Consider the following 23,585-nt stretch of genomic DNA (forward strand, 5'->3'; position numbering starts at 1 on the left):
TCTTCTTCAATTTCTTTCATAAGTGTTCTGTAGTTTTTAGAGTACAGATCCTTCACTTCTTTGGTTAGGTTTATTCCTTGGTATTTTATGGTTTTTGGTGCAATTATAAATGGGATGGATTCCTCAATTTCTCTTTCTTCTGTCTCATTGTTAGTTTATAGAAATGCGACTGATTTCTGTGCATTGATTTTATATCCTGCGACTTTGCTGAATTCCTACATGAGTTTCTAGCAATTTTGGGGTGGTGCCTTTTGGGTTTTACACATAAAGTATCACGTCATCTGCAAAGAGTGACAGTTTGACCTCTTTGCCAATTTGAATACCTTTTATTTCTTTTGGTTGTCTGATTGCTGAGGCTAGGACTTCTAGTACTATGTTGAATAACAGTGGTGAGAGTGGACATCCCTGTCATGTTCCTGATGTTAGAAGAAAGGCTCTCAGTTTTTCCCCATTGAGAATGATATTCACTGTGGGCTTTTCATATATCATTTTTATGATATTGAAGTATGTTCCCTCTATCCCTATACTGTGGAGAGTTTTAATCAAGAAAGAATCCTGTATTTTGTCAAATGCTTGTTCTGCATCAATTGTGTGGATCATACAGCTCTTGTCCTTTTATTAATGTGATATATCATGTTGATTAATTTGCAGATGTTGAACCACCCTTGAAGCCCAGGAAAAAAATCCCACTTGGTTGTGGTGAATAGTCCTTTTATTGTACTGTTGGATCCTATTGGCTTGTATCTTGGTGAGAATTTTGGCATCTGTGTTCATCAGGGGTATTGGTCTGTAATCCTCCTTTGTAGTGGGGTCTTTGGTTTTGGGAGCAAGGTATTGCTGGACTCATAGAACAAGTTTGGGAGTTTTCCTTCCATTTTTATTTTTGAAACAGCTTCAGAAGAATAGGTATTAATCCTTCTTTAAATGTTTGGGAGAATTCCTCTGGGAATCCATCTGGCCCTTGATTCTTGTTTGTTATGAAATTTTTGATTACTGCTCCAATTTCATTGCTGGTTATGGGTCTGTTCAGGTTTTCTATTTTTTCCTGTTTCACTTTGGTAGTTTGCATGTTTCTAGGAATGCATCTGTTTCTTCCAGATTGCCTAATTTATTGGCATTTAGTTGCTCGTAATGCATTCCTATAATTGTTTGTATTTCCTTGGTGTTGTTCATGATCTCTCCTCATGATTTTATTAATTTGGGTCCTTTTTCTTTTCTTTTTGATAAGTCTGCCTACAGGGTTATTGATCTTACTCTTTCAAAGAACCAGCTCCTAGTTTTGTTGATCTGTTCTACTATTCTTTGGTTTCTATTTCATTGATTTGTGTTCTAATCTTTATTAATCCTCTTATGCTAGGTTTAGGCTTTATTTGCTGTTCTTTCTCCAGCTGCTTTAGGTGTAGGTTGTGTATTTAAGACTTTTCTTGTTTCTTGAGAAAGGCTTGTATTGCTATGTACTTCCCTCTTAGGGCCACCTTTGCTGCAACCTAAAGGTTTTGAACAGTTGTGTTTTCATTTTTTTCCATGAATTTTAAAAATTATTCTTTAATTTCCCACTTGACCTATTCATTCTTTAGTAGGGTGCTCTTTAACCTCCACATATTTGAGTTTCTTCCAAATTTCCTCTTGTGATTGAGTTCAAGTTTCAAAGCAATGTGATCCAAAAATATGCAGGGAAAAATCCCAATGTTTTGGTACCCATTGAGACCTGATTTGTGACCCAGTATGTGATCTATTCTTGAGAATGTTCTATGCACACTTAAGAAGAATATATATGCTGTTGCTTTAGGATGGAATGTTCTGAATATATCTGTGAAGTCCATCTGGTCTATCACTCAAAGCCTTAGGAACAACTTTAAAAAATGAACACTCTGAAAACTATGAAAATGTTTTTTATTAAAGAAAACCTAAATAAGTGGAAAGACATTCCATGTTCAGAAGACTTAATATTGTTAAGATGGCAATATTTCCCAAATCAATCAACAGATTCAATACAATCCATGTCAAAATTTCAGCTAGCTATTTAAAAGAAATTGACAAACTAATCCTACAATTCACAGAGTAATGCAAGAGACCCAGAATAGCCAAAAAATCTTGAAAAAAGAAGAGCCAAGTTGGAAGACTCATTCTTCCTAATTAAACAAAAAAAACCTGAAAAGCTAGAGTAATCACTAATCAAGGTAGTGTGGTGTATATCTATAAGGGTAGATGGATAGATCAATGAAATAGAATTAAAAATCTAGAAACATAATCTCACATTTATGGTCAATTGATTTTCCACAGAAGTGCCAAGACAATGTATGGAGGGAAATAGTATTTTTTTCAACAAATGGTGGTGGGATATCCACAAACAAAAGATGGGGTTTGATCTCTGCCATATAGAAAATGTGACTCAGTGTGAATTATAGACCTCAACATAAGAGGTACAAGTAAAGAATTCTTAAAATGTAGGAAATAAATAGCAACAATCTTTGGTTAGGCAAAGCCTTAGATACAATACCAAAAGCACAAATAACAAAGTAAAAATAGATAAATAAGACTTCATAACAAATTAAGACCTTTTGTGCATCAAAGGATAACTTCAACAAAATGAAAAAACAACTGGCAGAATGGGAGAAAATATTTGCAGATCATATATCTGATAAGAGACTTGTATCCAGACTATACAAAGAACTCTCACAATTCAATTGTGAAAAAAGACAACCCAATTTTAAAATGGGCGAAGTATTAGAACAAACATTTCTCCAAAGAAGGTATACAAATAGCCAATAAATATATGGACAAATGCTCAACATCATAACTCATCAGGGAAATGAAAATCAAAGTCATAATGAGATACCACCTTTCATCCATTAAAAAGGCTATAACCAAAAAGACATGACAAAAGTGTGTGCTGGCAAGGATGAGAAAAAAATCAAAAATTTTTTTCAACGTTCAGCTTCCTTTAATGACCCCCATCTCCCTGAAGGGCAGGTACAGGTAGCTAGGTGATGGAAAGAGATGTTTACTTGAAGATCTTGCCCTGATTAAGGGTTTTCCCCACATGCTGGAAGGCCCCCTCCCAGGAAAAGTACTCTTGAACCAGCATCTGGGTCTCCTCAATGCCAGGATCCAGTTTCCACCATGTATAGGACTCGTAGTCCACCTGCCAATCTGGACTCAGCGGAAAGGCCTCAGAAGACCCAGACTCCAGAAATGGAGCTGCTGTTGTTGGTTCCAAAGAGGATGACAGTGGCAAAGGCATTCTTCCTCAGCTTGTCCAACCGTTGGAACATTCCAGTGATGAGGTTACTACTCATAAAGGTCTGGGTGAGCTCCTCAGGGAAGCGGTACTCAACGTATCACAGGGACCAGCCATCCTTATCAAAGTGCTCCCAGAAATACGGCAGCGCCACAGTGAGAGTGTCCTCATTGGAATACTTGTGCTTAAATTTGTCCAACACAAAGGTACTCTTGGGCAGGTGAGCAAAGGGGTCTTTGGCCTTTGGCTCAGCAGCCAGTGCCTGCTCACATTCATCCATTTCCTCCTCAGGAGCAGGTGCAATAGCCGCCTTTTCCTCTTTCCGCTCAGCCTGGGGCTTCTGCTTCTCTTCCCAAGAACCCTTCTCTTTCTGTGGGGTGTCCTTTTTAGGTTGGCTCTCCGCAAACTTTTTAGCATCAAACTGGGCCATCTTCTCACAGTTTCACCTCCCCCAAGACAGCCCGGAACTGGGGCTGGTCAATGCAGGTAAGGAACCAGCGGTTGGTACTGGGGAAGGCCTTGTGGAAAGAAGGTTCCAGGACCTGTTTATAGAGCCACAACAGGGCGCAGACAACTGTGACGTCAGCCAGTGTCACATGTCCGCCCACCAGGAAAGTCCTCGTCTTCAAATGAGTATCCAGGAGCCCCAGAATTCGCTTCACTTCCTCCTTTGCATTCTCCGTGGCCTGCTTGTTGTGGTGCATGATGCCCAAGGTAGGAAACACCCAGGTACTGGCTGGGGGCACTATGTCGCTATCAGCAAAGCTCACCCACTGCACCACCTGGGCTGCTGCCTCTGGAGTACTTCCCTGCAGCTCCTCATTGCTCACATAGTAGGCAATGGCATTGCTCTCAAACACACAGAATCCATCATCACCCTCAAATGCTAGAACCTTGCCAGCAGGAAATTTACGGAGAAATTCAGGGGTGTGGTTGGTTTGGCCAAAGTGGAAGTAGGGTGGTGCAGAGAGCACGCGGACCTGAGGCCTGCTGTACTGAGCAGCAATGAGAGCCTTGAAGGCCCTCCGGTTTTCAGGATATGTGTACAGGGTCCCAGCTGCCATGGTGATTCCGCAGAGAAAGGGGAGGGTTTGTTTTAATGTATTTTAACTTAAATCCTAAGGTAACCTAAATGGTCTTGGATGGCAACTGACAAACTTTTTCTTCAAGGGACAGATATTCAGTATTTCAGGCTTGTTGGCTATATACTTATCTAGTCTATGGTTGCTTTCAAGCAACAACACAATTTAGACAAATGGGTATGGCTATGTTTCAATAAAACTTTGTTTATAAAAGCAGGCAAGGGGCCCATAAGCCTAGTTTGCCAATCCCTGGTCTATGGAAGCCCTGTACTATCTTAAAACCAAGACTTCTGGTGTGACAGAGTGCACAGTTGAGAAATAATCTGTCTCAAACTTTCATGGTATTTTTCTCCTCACCTCCCTAAAGTGAAGCCAAGCCTTTATATCCCAGCTTCCTTTGCCCCAGGGGAGAGTTAATATTTTGTTTTTAATAACCTTCCAATCACAGAGCAATATAATGATAATTATAATAATAGCTGACATTTACTGAAGGTTTAGTAAGTACCAGACATGGTACAAAGCATGCTTTATGACAATTAAATTATTTCATCATCACCATAACCCTATGCAGTGGATTTGTCATCATTCCTATTAGCTAGGAAACTGAAGTTTAGAGAACTCCAACACATAGGTAGTTTTAGAAAGAGTAATGATTTCAACCTGGGCAGAGCCCATGATTTTTAACTGCTACATGTATAAGAGTACACAAATTTGGGCACAAATAGAAGTTTTTAAAAACTGAAAGGAAGTTAAATAGTCTCACCCCTTAGAAAGCTGGGGCCCCTAAAGCCAGAGAAATGGAAAAGCTCAATGAAGATGAGGACCTGTGCCCCATTCCCACGCAGAATGTATAGGATGACAAGAGCTTTGGTGGGACAAGTATATGGGTCTCTGGGGGACTGAGCAGCAAGCTTAATGGTGTTGAAGAATGGTATGAAGACTCAGTAGCCAGGGAAGAAGAGTACCTTCAGAATTCCCCTCCCTCAAATGAACCCACATGAGGAAGAATCAAAACAGTCACCATTAACTGGTTTTCCTGGACACTCTTGAGTCCTTAGAACCATTTTCTAGCACTGAGAAGAAGAGTGGCCAAAATAATGCTGAGTAGACATCATGCCAACTCTACATTGCTGAAGTCTAAGTTAGATGCAGTTTAATTTGGCAAACTAAAAAAGTACTTGTTTCCTTGAAACCAAGAATCATAGAACAAATTCATAGTACAGAGTTGGCCGGGGCATGGAGAGGGATGATGAAGAGATGCTATCTGGTGACAGAACAAAAAATAACTTTATGTTTCTTGTTTGAAGGAGTAGGGGAGTAAAGGTCATTGGAGGAACTAGTTCTGAGGAAAGAGCAGGGTTGTGTGTGATGTAAACAACCTAATCAATCTTCATATATCATAGCAGGAAGTTACTTGATACCTAAGAACTCAGACCAAACTCACTTTCTGTTTCTGTACTAAGCAATACTGGGACAAAACTATAAATAACTTAGTTCCTTGCTCCAGGGAATACCTGCTGCTGGTAGATAAGACCAAACTACCTACATAGCTTACTTATCAAGTCTAAGTTTGCTCATCAACATTTGCTTCAAAGTATCATCTCGTGCCCACCAATCTAAAATTAGTATCCCCCTAACTCAGCCCAATTCCTATCAGTTTCTGCCTTGCAAGACTTGCCTTAAATCACCCAAAACTCTATACATATCCTTCTCTGTTTTACCCTTTCTGAGAATCTAGTAAGATTCTGGGAAAGTGACCTTATTAATGCAGTAAATCTAATAAACCTAAATTTTCTTGATAAACAAAGCTTTCTAGTAGTCTTGAAAGGACTAAGGAGTTGGCAGTCAACATTCCAGGGTGGATAAATTAAAAAGTAGTAGGAAAAACATTTAGAGATACTAAAGGAATTCCCTGAAAACAGAAATGGTTAAAAGAGTCTCCCTCTAGTGGTGGGGAGAGATAGAGCACGGGACAATTGTATTTCCTGTTAAGTCTTTCTGTACCAATAGCTTTTTAAACCATGTATAAATATTACTATGGTAAAATTCATTTAAAAGTTTTAAATATTAGTAATAGGAACACAGTGGCTTTCAGGCCATTTCCCCAAACATTTGTTTATACCAAGAGAGCAGATATTCCTCTTTCTGGATTCAGCCCTGAAAACATAATGTAATACTGAGCTAACAAAGAAGCATTACAAGTTATATCCATTCTTGTGCCACTATAAAGTCACAGCTAATAGACATATTTTACAAGCACGGAAATGAGGCCAAAAGAATCTAAAATATTTCCAGAGTCCATAATGCACCCTTCAACTGCTGCTGTACAACTTCTTAGGTAATCATGATATGTGTGAATTGATCTTATTTGGGATTGGGTCCTCCATCTGCCCCTGCTCTCACCACTCGCCTTCCCAGCCAATTCCTACTCTTAACTCACCTTCAACGAGAAAATATCGCAAGGGAAGAAGTCATTTTTCTTATAGGACAGACCATTTCTCACAGCTCCAATTATTTTTTAATCTCAAACCTTGGAGAGGAAATTACCTTTTCAGATTAGAAACCCCTCATTTGTGCCTAGCTCCAGCCTGAGTTTACATATCGAGTACCTTGCTATGAGGGCACTGTATTTGAGAAGTATTAGGAAGGTCGATGGTGAGGGGGGACACCTGAGTGGCTCAGCAGTTGAGCTTCTCCCTTTGGCTTAGGTGTAATCCCAGAGTTCTGGGATCGAATCCCACATCGGGCTCCCCTTGGGGAGCTTGCTTCTCCCTCTGCCTATATCTCTGCCTCTCTTTGTGTATGTCTAATGAATAAATAAATAAATAAATAAATAAATAAATAAATAAATCCTTAAAACACAAACAAACAAATAGGAAGGCCAATGGGGGAACAAGTGAGGGTTATGGAAGTCCATTGAAAGGTCTCAGCAGACCAAATACAAATACGCTTCAGTTCAAAAAAATAGTTGTGTCTTTGAAAAACATCTTTGAAAGTACATTTTTGGATAAAAACACACACATATATACAGAAATGGCATGTGCAAAGAGCCTCTTTCCACAAAGGCCATAAAATAAGTTGAATCTGGATCTCAGAATGTCCCCTTCCTTAAACTCCACAAAGACCATAAAATAAGTTGAATCTGGATCTCAGAATGTCCTCTTCTTTAAACCTTGAAATAAAAAGAAGCTATCCAGAGTCAAGTTCCCCTCACTTCAGAATCCAATCCCAGAATTGGCTAAGAGACACATTCATGATAGCGATGTAGCTTATTTTTTTTAAATACTTCAACTCCTTTTTGGGGTGAAAGCTATAGAAATACTAGTAAGTGTGCACTGAATAATCATTCATTCAACAATATCTATCAGGTGTCTCCACATGGCAGGCACAACTCCAAACACTAGGGATGAAGGTGAACAAGACCAGAGTCCCTGACCACAAAAAGTCCCAAACTAGTAATCTGTACCCAATAAGCACATCATAAATATCAGGGGATCAAATGAATCAGTAAGTTTAAAAATTAAGTCAAAAGACAATAAAATCACTCGAGTGTTAGACTTTTCTGATTCTCTTATAACACATTTTAAAATGCTAATAAAAAGCAAGTAATGTGGAAAAGTGTTCAATGATGGGAAATATATACGACACTACCTTACAGAAAAAGGACAATACAAATTCTATACATAGCTTTGTTTGTCAACAAGAAATACATAGGAGGGGAAAAAATCTGAAATGCAACAATCCAAAATGTTAACTGTGATTTTCTTTAAGATTAGAAATTACTTGTTATCATATTTTTACTTTTCCCTTTTGTTCCATTTTTCTACACCAAGCACACATTGTGTGTATAAGGAGGGAAAATTGGTTTTATAAGAGAAAAACATTGCTATAGTCATTCTGCACTTAGCAATGGAACGAAGAGATCCTCAGAAAACAGACCATTGACAGGCTAACCAGTTTCTATCAGCTTTGACCTCCGTATCACAAGACAACTTTATTTTCCTGTCTCAAATCTCATCTCTGTGTGGCATGATGGAGTTGCTAATGTTTAGAAAAGGAAACAACTCTGGGTCCAGGAGAAAGCCCCGCAGCACAGAATGCAGGAAACAATCAGGAACTTGTTTCAGGCAGGGAACACTTGGCACAGGGGAGCTCTTAAAATCACACATGGCTGAAAATGTTGTCAAATGATCTCTTGGTTTTTTTTATTTCTTCAGTTCCCTAACTCATGAAACTGTAACAGTGTATTTCATATTTATTTTCTATAAAAAAAACTTTCCTTAAAACATAAATCGTAGGTCTTGTGAACAAATAGACACAACTACAATAATACTAACATTCCTGCATACTTGCTGTGTGCCAAGCACTGTGCTATACTTTGTACATGCATTATTTTATTTAATTGTCAGGCCCATGAAATAGGACTATCATCCAACACACTTAAAGATGAGGAAACAGAGAGATGGTAAGGAACTTGCCCAAGATCCCAATACTAATGGTAGCAAAGGGGGCCTCAAACCCAGGCCTGGCTGCATCTCAGACTCCTAGTAACTAAGATCCTTAATTATTTACTACGATTTTTCTCTGCCTGTAACAACAAGAAATTTTCAGGATGCGATATTAGATACTTTTTCCCAAAGCTGGGAAGAAAAATGCAAGGCTTAAGCTTTAGCCATCTCTATCTACCCTTTTATCCATCTCATTTTTTTCCAGAAAGTGAGGCTTTGGAGTAGTAAACATGCTAAAATAATTTTTTAAGATTAAAAGAACTAACATATATTATGTGATCATTTCCACATCACTTTTTGTCTTGTATCTTATACTGAAAAAACACATGCCATACCATTATTGGGTATTTGTGCCAGTCTCCAGGGGTCCAACATAGAAAACTGTGTAGGCAGGATAATATTCCTGCTGATGAATTTATTGTTTCAACTTAACATTTAGGATGTAGTAAAAAGAATCAATAAGCATATACTCTTCTTGGGACTCATAAATGTTTATTTAAATAAACTCAAAGTTCCTTTTGTGTATATTCAACACATAAACCATTTGAAATTGGAAATTGGATCTATTCCCTTAAAAATCTCAGATGAAATTATAGTATATGGGAAAGGGACTGTAAGAGACAACAATGACATGTACACACTCAAGGAGCATTATCCTTTTCTATTTGATAATTATGTAAACTGGAGAGGTCAGTTGTCCCATTTCTATTAATGGTCAGTAGAGCAAAGAGGAGTGGTTCTCAAACTTACGGCTCTTAAGAAAAATTGAGACTCACAAGTTCCCATTTCAGATTCTGCTGGCTCTGGGCATCTGGGGATCACTACTTGACAAGTGTCCCCTGGGATCTCATGCAGGTGGCACATGGCTCGAGCTATGAGTCATTAATGAGCCAATATGTTGCCATGAACCACAGTGAATAAGAGCATGGGCTCAAGAGCCCACCACACCTGTTTGCATTATGGCCCTGTCATGTATGAACAAGGTGTCCTTCATCAAGTAACTTAATCTAGAGTCTCTAAGCCTCAGTTTCCTCATTTGTGAAATGGAAAGATAGCAAAAGTGTCTTTCAGAGTTATGAGAATTTTAAAAAATAGATTTTATATGTATATAAAATATATTTTAATGTTTAAATTTTTAATTTTTAAAAACTTAAAAAATATATAATACATAAATACATATATATAGAGAGAGTGAGAGAGAGCATTACACAAAGTAAATGCTCAAACACTCTAGCTTGCTGATATTAAATTATTTTAAAAGATGAAGCCCCAAAGCTCTAAAACCTCCTGCTGTCATGTTCTTTTTATTTCTCAGCCTTCTCTCAGGGATACTGACTTGCCTTCATATTTTCTCTTTGTTAAATCTTCCATGAATATTAATCTTAACTTGCTTTGATCATGAGGTCCCCAAATTTTGTAAATGCAGTATTAGGCATTCAAACAGTTCTCTCTACACTTCAAAATATTAGAACATTAGGAGAATCTGTTGCCTAATTTGGCCTTCGTTGGTATAATAATTGTAACTGGTCTCCCTGGATCCGTTTAGGTGGTGAATAAAATAAATCCCAAAGCACAGAAGATCAATTAATTAGTTATCAAAGTACTGTGCAGATGTTTTCTACTAACAGCATTCTGCATATCTATTTGATTTTTTAAAGGTTATCTACATGCACCCAAGAATTGATACTACAGTTTCTTTCTATGATTTTTGAATAACAGATGGATTTTTCCATTTCTAAACATTATAGAATCTGTGCCTAAAACATTATGCTATAGTTTGTATTACAAAGCATGGTAAAATGTTTTAATATTGAAATTCAGGTTTATAGGGGATTTGTGTTTTTTACTTTTTATTGATTTTTAATATTCACACAGCTAAGTACACAAATCTTAAGGACATTGCTCAATGAATTTTGACCAAGTGAGCACATTCCTCTAACCACCAGTGAAACTGAAATTTAGAATACCACCAGGCACCACACCACAGAATGCTCCCTCTTGCCTCCTCAGTCACTACCGCTCCCACAGGTAACCACTACTCTGACCTCCATCACCCTGATTAATTTCATCTACTTCTGAATTTTAAATAAATGGAATCATGAAATATGGATTTCCTTCAGTATTAAGTCTGTGAGATTCAACTATATTTTTGTTTGTAATGGTAGTTCATATTTCTTTCACACACGTATCATATTCCATTGTATGTATGTATCACAAATTATTTATTGATCTATGGACATTTCTGTTTGAGGCTATTATGAATACAGTGACTCTGAACATTCTTGCCCATGTTTTTTAGCACATGTGTGCACATAGAGCAGAATTGCTGGGTGGTAGGGTAGGCATTTGTTTAGTTTTAGTTAACATTGAAGAAAAAAAAAAAAGATTTTTATCAGGGTACCTGGGTGGCTCAGTCAGTTAAGCGTCTGACTTCAGCTCAGGTCATGATCTCAGGGTCCTGGGATCAAGCCCCACATGGGGCTCCCCACTCAGCAGGATAGATAGGAAGTCTATTTGTCTCCCTCTGCCCCTACCTTCCACTTGTGCTTGCTTTCTCTCTCTCTCTCAAATAAATAAATAAATAAATAAATAAATAAATAAATAAACAAACAAACAAATGAATAAAATCTTTTTAAAAAAATTTATCAATTTATATTTACACTATCAGTGTATAGAGCTCCAGTCATTCAACATCCTCACCAATTTGGGTATTTTCTGTCTTTTCATTTTAGTCATGTTGGAGGTTATATAGTGATAATGCATTGAGGTTTTCATTTGCATTCTTCTCATGACTGATTAAACTGATCATCTTTTCTTGTCTGCCTTGGACATTTGCATATCAGTTTTTTAAATTCCTCAGGTTTTGCCAATTTTTGTTTCGAGTTATCCATTTTTGGTTTTCATTTTTAATAAATTTGGGGGGATAATTTTAGATTTTCAGAAAAGTTATAAAGATAATACAAGGACTTCCTATGTATCACTCACCTACCTTCACCTGGTGTTAACATTTGAAATTACCATGGTGCACTTGTGTTAAAGCTTAGAAATCGACAATGGTACTTTTTTTTTTTTTTTTTGGTACATTTTTATTAACTACATTTCAAGCTTTATTTGAATGTCTCCATTTTTTTCCACTATAATGTTCTTTTTCTTTTCCCTAATCCAGACCAGGCTAGCCATTGTATTTAATCATTATGTCTTATTAATCTCCTCTGGTCTACAATTTCTTAGTCTTTTCTTGTCTTTCATGACCTTGACATTTTTGAGAGATATCAGTCAGGTACTTTGTAGAAGTTCCTCAGTTTGAATTTGCCTAATGGTTTTCTTATGATTAAATAGAGATTGTGGGTTTTGGAAAGAATAATCTGACATTTGCAAACACTTGCTTTATGACCCAGAGTGGTTTATTTTAATAAACATACCATGGGCACGTGAAAAAGAATGTATATATTTTGCATTTGTCTAGTGCAGTGTTATACAACACACACAAGTTTGTTAACGGATCAAATATTCTATATCTTAACTAAATTTTTTTTTTGAGACAAGTGTTAAGACCTCTCACTATGAGGGAGAGGCAGAGACACAGGCAGAAGGCGGGCCCCATGCAAGGAGCCTGGCGTGGGACTCTATCCTGGGACTCCAGGACCATGCCCTGGGTGGAAGGCAGGGGCCAAGCCACTGAGCCACCCAGGGATCCCCTCTTTTGTTTGGTCTTACATGTTGTATCAGTTTCCATCTTTGTATTACATCTTTTCTTTGCCTTCATTTGGAAATATGTAATGGAAAATAAATTTGTTTTTAATTAAAAAAAACCTCTCACTATGATAATTATGGATTTGTCTATTTCTCCTGTTATTTATAACTGTTTTGTTTTTATATGTTGGAGTCTATGTCATTAGGTGCATATAAATTTAAGATTGTTATATCTTCCTGAATAGTCCATTAATCATAAAATGATTCTTTTTATCTCTAGTAATAGTTCTTGCATCAAAATTTGTCTACTACTGGTACAGGTAAACCACCTTTCTATGGTTAGAATTTACATGCTATATCTTTTTCTTTCTTTTTCATTTCAATTTTTCTGTCTATATGTTTAAGGCATATTTCTTATAAGCAATATATAGTTGACGGTTTTTTTAAAATCCAGTCTGACAATCCTTGTTTTTAATTGAAATGTTTTACCCATTCACATTTAATATAATTACAGATCTTCCTCAAACTTATGATGGCATTACATCCTGATAAACCACTATAAGTTGAAAATATCCTAAGCTAAAAATGCATTTGATGCACCTAACCCATCAAACATTGTAGGTTAGCCTAACCTACCTTAAATGTGTACAGAATATTTACACTGACCTACAGCTGGACAAAATAATCTAACACAAAGGGCAGCTCAGGTGGCTCAGCAGTTTAGCATCACCTTCAGCCCAGGGCATGATCCTGGAGAGCCAGCATCCAGTCCCACGCCGGGCTCTCTGCATGGAGCCTGCTTCTCCCTCTGCCTGTATCTCTGCCTCTATTTCTCTCTGTGTCTCTCATAAATAAATTAATTAATTAATTAATAAAATATTTTTAAAAATCACCTAATACAAAGCCTAGTCTGTAATAAAATGTTGAATATCTCATGTAATTTGCTGAATACTGTTCTGAAACTGAAAAACAAGATGGTCATCTGGGTACAGAATGGTTGTAAAAAGTGAATTGTCTGCTTACCTTCATGATCCTGTGGCTAACTCAGTGCCAGCAACATTAGAGAGCATCAGGCTACATATCACTAGCTTGGGAAAACATCAAAATTCACAATTTGAGGTATGATTTCTACAGAATGCACATTGCCTTCACAGCATCACAAAGTCAAAAAGGCCTAAGTCGGGCAGCCCGGGTGGCCCAGCGGTTTAGTGCCACCTTCAGCCCAGGGCGTGATCCTGGGGACCAGGGATCGAGTCTCATGTCAGGCTCCCTGCATTGAGCCTGTTCCTCCCTCTTCCTGTGTCTCTGCCTCTCTCTCTCTCTGTTTCTCATGAATAAATAAAATCTTAAAAAAAAGGCCTAAGTCAAATCATCATAAATCAGATATTATCTGTACTAATATATTTGAATTTAAATCTATGACGTCACTATTTGTTTTCCATTTATCTGATCTTGTGTTCCTTTTTCTCTCCTTTCTTGTATTCTGTTTCATTAAATCAATTATTTTACCTTTTTATTGTTATAGATTTTTTGTTCATTTAATACTTAATTTAGATATTGCAACATACATCCAGAACTTAATAATCTGCCTTCAATTAGTAATTGTGCCACTTCTCAGATAGTGCAAGAATCTCACACTTTAACTCCAATGACTCTTTTCCTGCCTTTTGTGCTATTGTTGTCATATATTTTAATTCTGTAGATTATTTTTTAAAATATTTATTTATTTAAGGGGAGAGGCAAAGGGAGAGAGAGTTTCTGAGGGATGAGGCAAGCTCAGGGTCCCCCTACTACTCTGCCATATTAACTCACACCCTGGGAGGCAAGTGAGTCTTAAGCAGACTCCACACTGAGCATGGAGTCCCACATGGGGCTTGATCCCACAACCCTAAGATTATGACCTGAGCTGAAACTAAGAGTCCAACCCTTAACCAACTTAACCAACTCAGGCACCTCAATTCTACATATTGTTTAAACCCACTTGACCTAATTATTATTGTCTTAAACAATAATATTTATTTGGAATTATTGATATATTTATCTTTTCTCCTGTTCTTCATTCCTTCCTGCATTTCCATGCTCCCAACTAAGATCATTAACTTTCTATGAAGAATTTCCCTTAGTGCCTACCTTAGCATGGATTTTCTAGCAATGATTTTGCTCCATTTTTATTTGAATGAAAGTGTCTTTATTTCATCTTCATTTTTGAAAGATTTTTACCAGGCATAGAATTCTTCTTTGGCAGTTATTTTCTTTCAGGTGTTTATATTATCATTGGCTATCTGCTAGCTTTCATCATTTCTTTTGAAAGGTAAACTGTCAGTTTATTGCTGCTCCTTTAAAGGACATTCACCTTTTGTTTCTTGGATTATGATTTATATTTTTTCTTTATTGGTGTCACCATTTTTTGCAGTGATATTTTGTATTTATTCTTTTTGGGGTTTATAGGGCTTCATGAATCTGCAGTTCGATATTTTTCATTAGTTTTGGAAATTATTTTGCCTGTGTTTTTTCAATATTTCTTCTGCTCTATTTTCCTTCTCCCATGTTTCTGGAATTTTAGTTACACATTATTAGATATTATTACAAAGTATTATATTGTCTCTACTTTCTTATTTTTATTTTCTATTTTTCCTCTGCACTTGAAGCAATATTTTCTGTTTACCTACTTTTGGCTCATTAATTCTCTATTCTGCTATGTCTAATTTACAGTCAAATTCATCTTTTGACTTCTTAATTCTTTCTGCTCTAGAAATTCTATTTAGTTATACTTTTAGATTCCAATTTTATGGTGACATTCTTTATTATTTTACTTGCTTTATGCAACATGTTAACCATGTTATTTTAAATAATATCTCTGTTGACCCCAATATTGTATTGCTTACAGACCTATTGTCAAGTTTTTTGTCTTAGCTCTTTGTCATTTGGTCTTGTTTCCTGGCATAACTGGTAATTTGGGATTGAATGTTGACATTATGCATGAATGATTGTAGAGACAATAGATGATATTATAGTTCTCCAGAGAATATTTTATTTTATTTGCCTGAGAGGCAGGAAATTTTGATCCAATTAAAAACTGAAATAATTGGAGGCTAGTTTTAAGACTTTGTCAGGGCTGGGATGCCTGGGTGGCTCAGTCAGTTAAGAATCTGACTTTTTTTTTAATAGTTATTTATCTTAGCATCTGACTTTTGATCTCAGCTCAGGTCTTGATCTCAGGGTCATGAGTTCAAGCCTCACATTGGGTTCCATGCTGGGTGTAGAGCCTACTCAATTAAAAACAAAAACAAAAACATTTTTTTAAAAGACTTTGTGAGGGCCGATCTATTACTGACTTATCCTTATCACCAGCCATGACACTTCAGAGGTCTATTTTTAAAATCTGGGAAATTTACTGAGATCTCTTCTCCTTGGCAGGTTCTAAATTATAATTTTTGTCTCTCCTTAGCACTGTGAGGCTGCCAAATGCTCTGATTAGCTTTTTAACTGCTTAGCAACTACTTTTTTCTGGGTTTCTCAGGCTCTCATTCCACTCATGCTCAGCTTAGGAATTAGCCTTATGTCTGATTTTAGTTTATAATAGATAATTCAGTGCAAACTTTGATTTGCTTCACCTTTACCTTCATTTGAGGGGAAATTGTATAGTGAATTCCAGATCACTTCTCTGAAATTCCTGTTTCTTCAGGATCTTGGCTCCATAAGTCTTGGCTACATTAATAGCTCTGAAGTTAAATTTGTGGTTCCCCATCCCCAGTGAATATTGCTGCAAGCTCTAGGTCTCTGCTTTCTCTTCAGTCTCTATGCCCCACGAGGGTAATTAACAAATGTTCCAAAGCAAAAGCCTCAGTAAATGTAGGACTCACCTTTTGCTTTCCTCCATCTTCTTGAGATGCTGGCCCTTCAAGTTTTGGACACCTTAATTATTATCTGATGGCTTCAAACAGCTATTATTTTGAATTTTACCGAGATGTTAAAGTTTTTCTCAGAGGGGAGGTTAATTTAATACTAGAGAACTTGGGGGAAGCCTGGGTGGCTCAGCGGTTTAGCATCGTCTTCAGCCCAGGGCATAATCCTGGGGACCCGGGATTGAGTCCTGCATTGGGCTCCCTGCATGGAGCCTACTTCTCCCTCTGCCTGTATCTCAGCCTCTCTCTCTCTCTCTCTCTTTCTGTGTCTCTCATGAATAAATAAATAACATCTTTAAAAAAATACTAGAGAACTTGGTTTTAATTTACCTTACTACTGGCTCAACCACTAACAAAGTTGAAATCAACCTTTAAGTAGAGAAATACTGTATCATAGTCTAGTATCTGGGATGCTTCTGATTTACATTCTTATTCTGGAATAACAATCACTAGTACCCTCTTTCACTCTCAAAAGTGTATGCAATAAATGATTATTCTACCTCTAAAGTTATTTTGTCTTTCTTCTGGCCTCCATTAAGATAATCATTAATTACTTATAGAAGAATGCTAAATGATAAAAAAACAATAAAAAAGAGAAATTTTGCTTTTTTGCAGTTATTGTGGCATGAGGCACCGTGAGCAGCAAAGTCTCCTGTGACACCCTCTATGAGTCAGGGCATGAAGTCCTACACAGGAACCAGTTTAAGCACTAGAAGTTTCTGGGGACCATGGACCTGCAGATCAACTTGAACTATGACTCTCAGAAAAACAAATGCTTCCTAGGCACCATTAGGCTTAAGTCCACTCCCTACCCCAAGTTTTCTGTGTGTGTTGTGGGGGACCAGCAATACTATGATTAGGCCACAGCTGCAGATATCTCCCATGTGGACATTGAAACTCAACAAGAATAAGACATTCATCAAGAAGCTGGCCAAAAAGTATGATGCTTTTTTGGCTTTGGAATATCTGAGCAGTCAGATCCCATGAATCCTGGGCTGAGGCCTGAATAAGCCTGGCAAGTTCCCTTCTTTACGGACCCACAGTGAGAACAGGTGGCCAAAGTTAAGAAGTGAAGTCCAGGGATCCCTGGGTGGCGCAGCGGTTTGGCGCCTGCCTTTGGCCCAGGGCGCGATTCTGGAGACCCGGGATCGAATCCCACGTCAGGCTCCCGGTGCATGGAGCCTGCTTCTCCCTCTGCCTGTGTCTCTGCCTCTCTCTCTCTCTCTCTGTATGACTATCATAAATAAATTTTAAAAAAAATTAAAAAAAAAAGAAGTGAAGTCCATAATCAAATTCTAGATGAAGAAGGTGTTGTGTCCAATGGAAGTGGCCATTGGCCATAATAGATGATAGATTATGGACTCCTGTACATTCACTTAGCTGTTTCTTGGTATCATTGCTCAAGAAGAATTGACAGAATGTCTGGGCTTCATTCATTAAGAGCACCCTGGGCAAGCCCCAGGGCTTATACTAAGTTGGCACAGCCTAGTAAACCTTACTACCACCACTAAAACACCACACACACACACACACACACACACACACACACACACACACATTTCATATATATTACTTGTGCATGTCTTAGAATTGTTTCTTCTATTTATTTGAATATCTGACGCATCATTGTGGAACCGAAAAAGGAGATCTATTTTTAAATCAAGATCTCTATTTTTAAATCAAGGAGATTTCCACAGGTTCAAGTGGATAATCAATTTCAATGTCTAAAAAGTTATAATATGTGTGAAAACTTAAAGATGTTTATGAATACAATGTGTTCATTTATAAAGGTTAACTGTTTTTCTATATATTTAATTCTCACAGTCTCTCAGGACTAGAAGAAACCTTAAAATGATTGAACTCAGCCATAGATTCCTTTTACAGGTAAAGACATTGAGGTTCCAAAAGTTAATTTAGGGTGACCTGAATGATTTATCCAACACCACAGATAGATCTTGTACTCTTCTGACTCATAGTCCAATACAATTCCATCTCTACAAACTACCCCATCCAGTGTTTTCCTATTAGCAAGCTCTTCCTGTTCCTACAACAACAAACACTTCCCACTCCTATGTCTAGTACACAAAGATAAAAGGTTTGGGGATCCTTCCATATTGGGTTATGTAGAGGCAAGATTTATAAATTATAAAAAGGGCAAGTTTAGGCCTTTCATACTAGGCTATAAAGGGCAAAAGATCTTCCGTGAATTTCATAAAGTAATCATTAATATTTCTATTCACTAAACGTTTGCCAGAATACCTACTGGGTAGTCCCCAAGGATTTTGAGATGCAGATGGTTCATTAGGATTCTCTGTTTATTTCAAATGGAAGAATTTACAGAGTACATGATTTATTAGGTAACTGCAGCAGACACATCTGGTGCCCTGGAGTCGCATCCACCTAGTCTTACATCTGATTTTAACCAGATTGGAATAGATAATTCCATGCAAACTTGGTTTTGCTTCACCTGATAGCATCTCACCCGTAGTCCACAGAGTATCTCTAGCTTCTTCCCCATGGTTCTCTTGGATACTAGCAAGAGTTTTCTTGGCCCTTATATCTGTGCAGGGAAAGAGCAGGGAGCAAACTTGACCAATGAACATGAGTTAATGGACAAACATTCATACGTCCTAATCATTGCATAGACAATTCTGGGAAGTATTCTGTGTGTTCCTTAGGATGTTTCAGTAGAATGAAGCTCCGCTATCCACAATGGCAGTCTTGAAGCATACCCTTATGTTTCTCCTTTCTCTCATTTCTAACCTCTTTCTTCGTGCTCCTTCATTCCTGCCCCCAATATCACCTCTCAAATAAGCATGCACACAAGTCTTTGTCTCGGGGTATGCTTTTGGAGGAACTCTAACCACATAATGCTCAAACACTAAATCCTTCCCTTATAAGATGTACCTGTTTCAAACCTCTCAACTTCAGTTTCGTGTATGAAGGTTCCTCCATAGCTTCTATTTCTATGGCATGTTTTGCTGGACAGTAAAGGATAATAACCATAATGAATGTGTTCTATTATGATGCCATCTAGTGGCAAGGATGAATCAAAACTCAGGGCATCCAAGTGACCATGTTGTAAATATTAAATATAAACCCTGGCAATTTCACATCACATGAGATAGATAGATGCATTCAAGAGCAGGCACTCTTACCACGATTCCACTGAAGGTCAAAAAGATAAATGTTTGTGACAGAATATTAAAAGGTTGGGATAATTTTATGATATGTAGGTAACACAAGCTAAGACAATGATAAAGATAATCAAATCTCACGCATGAAAAGGCAAAAGCTAATCGCCTACAAGGTCAGGTAGAGCTTTACCTCTATGTTTTGATTTAGCTGAGCATAAAGCCATATTAAGCACATCAAGTTGGTGCACACAGTATAGAAATCTGCCCCAATAGCCAGTACCAAAGAGATCTCAGGGTAGAAATAAACAGTAACATGAAATGATAATAATAATTATTATTATTAATAACAGCAGCTATCATTTAATGAGTACTTCTTATGTTACAGGCCCTGTGCTAAATATTTTATCCATGTGATCTCATTTAATTTTTAAAACAACCCTAGAAGGTAGGTACTACTAATATCCTCATTTGCAGATGAAGAGGCTTAGAAAAATTAGTAAAGTTCTCAAGGTCATACATCCAGTGAAGAGCAGGGGGAAGTTGAAACCCAAGTCTGTCTGGCTGCAAAGTCAGTTCTCTCACCCAGTTCTCATTTCATGCTGCATCCGAAATCATGACTAATTTTATACCAAGTACATTGTTAGTGATTGTTATCAATAATGACCTCCCTTTTTACAGATAGAGTGATAAAACAGTCACAGTTAAATATCTTGCCTCCAGTCACCTAGAAATCAGTGGCCTGCCTGAATTAAGACTCTTTGGTCACTAGACTCCAGTCAAAACTTATACTCTTTCTCTTGACTGACTTCTGCCAGCAATTAATTTATAACCCTAAGCAAAAGATCTGATTGCCTTATCTTAGATTATGTAACTGCATATGCTATTATTAGATAAGATATTCTACAGAACTATGAAAAAAATCTATCCCAGAGAGTTTAATTCTGTGACATCTTCTGACAGTGAGTTTCATAGTTCAATCAGGTTTGGCGTGAACCAGAACTCAATGGTCAGCATATATTTTCCTACTAGTTCATTCTAACACAAGAATCAGGGAGGAGATGGATTTATCATCAAAGGGCATATGGAGTTTGATCATGATAAAAAATAGAATCTCCCCAGTTACAGGCATATCCTCTTAAAAGAGAAGAAAAAAGCTTCCAGATTCTGTTGAACAACCATTAGTGCAGCTTTGGGTGAAATATTTAAACTTATAGACCTTAGTGTTTCATCTTTGAATAAGAAAAATGAAATCAATGCCATGTAGTGGTGATGCAGATTCATCTACATAAATAACCAGAATAACACATGATATGTGGTAGGACCTTAAATGATTTTTATTTTATTTTATACCCTTCCTTTGTTTCATTAAGAATTGTTAAGTTGCTTATGAAAAAAAAGTCTCCAAAAAATATTCTCTCTCTTCTTCCTTCTTCTAGTCCAAAGAAGAAAAGTTCTTGCAGCAAGTTGAACACTATATAGGACTTGAGAAATTAATACACTTGGAATATCTGGGCTTCCCAGTAGAGGACAATTTAGCAATATCTAACACCTTAAAAATGTAAATACCATTTGATCTACCAATTCCACCTGTATGAATTTTTCCTGCAGATAAATGATTGATGTATAAAAGTATTCACTACAGCATTAATTTTAACATCAAAATATTTTTAAAAATCTAAATGCCCATCAGTAGAAGATTGGTTATATAAATTATGGTACATCTATAAACAAGAATAATACACAACTAGAAAAATTTCAGAATGTATTTTTTTAAGTGAGAAAACAAGGCATGTAGAACATTATGCATCATATGCTATTATATTAAAAGAAAGGAAGATAAATATATGTTAATATTTGCTTGTGTGTGCATAAAAAACTCTAGAAAGATACCTGAAAAATTGTGGTTTCTGGTGAGCAGGTTGGGAAGAAACTGAATCCATGTGTGAAAGGGGTGAAAAGGAGATTTTCACTGTATTTCACTTTTTCTAACCACTGGCAAAGATTTAATAAACTAGTTAAAATTTTTAAATATTTTATTTTAACTTTTTAAAAGATTTTATTCATTTATTCACAAGAGACACAGAGAAAGGCAGAGACACAGGCAGAGGGAGGAGAAGCAGGCTCCATGCAGAGAGCCTGATGCAGAACTCAATCCCAGGACTTCGGGACCACTCTCCAAGCCAAAGGTAGATGCTCAACCACTGAGCCACCCAGGCGTCCCAATTTTAAGATATTTTAATTGGACTTGTATCCACTTCCAAAAGACAATAGGATATTGAAGTTTGCCATCTTATCTCACATATCTTCAAATAGACAAATGAATTAACTGGGCCATAAGCTACTAGATTTTTCCATATAAATACCGTCATCTTATCCTAGAGGCAGAGAATTATCACTGTTTCTATTTTGGTCACTATTTTATTTTTCTGATGCTGTTCCAGTAATAGAATCATACAGTAGCCATTTGTAGGTGAAGTACAATTTCAGGACTGACGTTTAACATAACTGGCAACACATGCCACATACCGTTAATTTCCACTCCAAGCAAACCTATGACATTTAATTGGACAGTGAATCACGTTACTCATTTTTTTTAAAATGTCAAACTCTTGCACTTAAAATCGAAGTCAGAGGACCACATGATGAACTCTCATTTGATGGTGTTCTATTTAGTGAGCATTTCTTTTTTTGAACTCTTATTTTTCCACTTCATATGTATACTCTAGCATGAAAACATTAGAACAATAAATTTTTTTTATGATGCCAAAGAGTCATCCCATTACATTCATGATACACACTCAACAATATGTCTTAAACGTTCAGACCTAACTTCTTGACTTCCTATATTAAAAATGCTACTACCCTCGCACTCCCCACCACAGCTCACCACACTACCAATTCACCTAGATGCTTAGGTCACAATCATTAGAGTCAACCTTGATTGCCTCTTTTTCTCATGCCCCACATCCAGTCTATCAGCAAACTGTGCCAGCTCTACAAGAAAATATGAAGAGCAAAGACTTGTAAACTAAAGAATATAATTCTAAGTAAATTGTTATTAAATGTTATTCCAAAGCAAAGAGAAGGAAGAAAATAATTACAAGACAAGAAATTAATGACATAGGGAACACAAAATAATACAAAAAATTAACCAAAAAAGAAAAGTTGGCTCTTTGAAGAGATGATCAAATTTATAAACCTCGAGCTAGACTAAACCCAGAAATTATGACTATCAGGAACAAAAGAAAGGTATCACAACAGATTCGATAGACATTAAGAGGAAAATGAGGACTAACAATTTTATATCCATAATATTGACAAGTTATAGGAAATGAACAATTGTTTTTAAAACACAACTTACCAAAACTTATAGAGAAAAAAAAAATAAAATTGGAACAGCTCAAGAAGTAAGCGCAAATGTAAAGCACTAAAGTAAAATAATATTTATTCAAAATGACTTGACTTTCTACATAGAAAATCAAAAGCAATCTATTATTCTAAAACTAGAATTAATAAGTGAATTTAGTAAGATTATAGGATACACAATCAAAATACGAAAATCAGTTGTATTTCTCTATATTAGCAGCAATTAGAAAATTAAAACTTAAAATACCATTTTTAATAGAATAAAAAACACTTAGGAATGAGTTTAAGTGGGAAAATAGTACAACTTGTACGCTGAAAACAACACAACATTGCCAAGAAAAAATAGAGAAGTCATAAATAAATGAAGAGGCATACCATGATTAGAACACTCAATATTATGAAAATGTCAGTTCTCTTCAAATAGATCTGTAGATTCAACAATCCAAAACAAAATTTCCTTGGGATTTTTCTTGTAGAAATTGACAAAAGTAATTCTAAAATTTATTTGGAAATTCAAAGAGGTTAGGATAGCCAAAACAATCAAAAACAGAAAAGTTAAACTGAAAGACTCCTATGATTTGATTTCAAGATTTACTATAAACCTACTGTAATTAAGACAATAGTTGCATGATTATTCAATGGGGAAGGAACCT

At 36.7% G+C, this 23,585-nt stretch overlaps 2 pseudogenes; one reads left to right on the forward strand and one right to left on the reverse strand.

Annotated features, from left to right (window-relative positions):
* Positions 1 to 3,004: 3,004 nt before the first annotated feature.
* LOC121496179 lies at positions 3,005 to 4,305 on the reverse strand (annotated as a pseudogene).
* Positions 4,306 to 16,324: 12,019 nt separating this feature from the next.
* LOC121495126 lies at positions 16,325 to 17,903 on the forward strand (annotated as a pseudogene).
* The last annotated feature ends 5,682 nt before the right edge of the window (positions 17,904 to 23,585 follow it).

The sequence above is a fragment of the Vulpes lagopus genome, chromosome 7 (genome assembly GCF_018345385.1).
Source record: "Vulpes lagopus strain Blue_001 chromosome 7, ASM1834538v1, whole genome shotgun sequence".
NCBI classification, from domain to species: Eukaryota; Metazoa; Chordata; class Mammalia; order Carnivora; family Canidae; genus Vulpes; species Vulpes lagopus.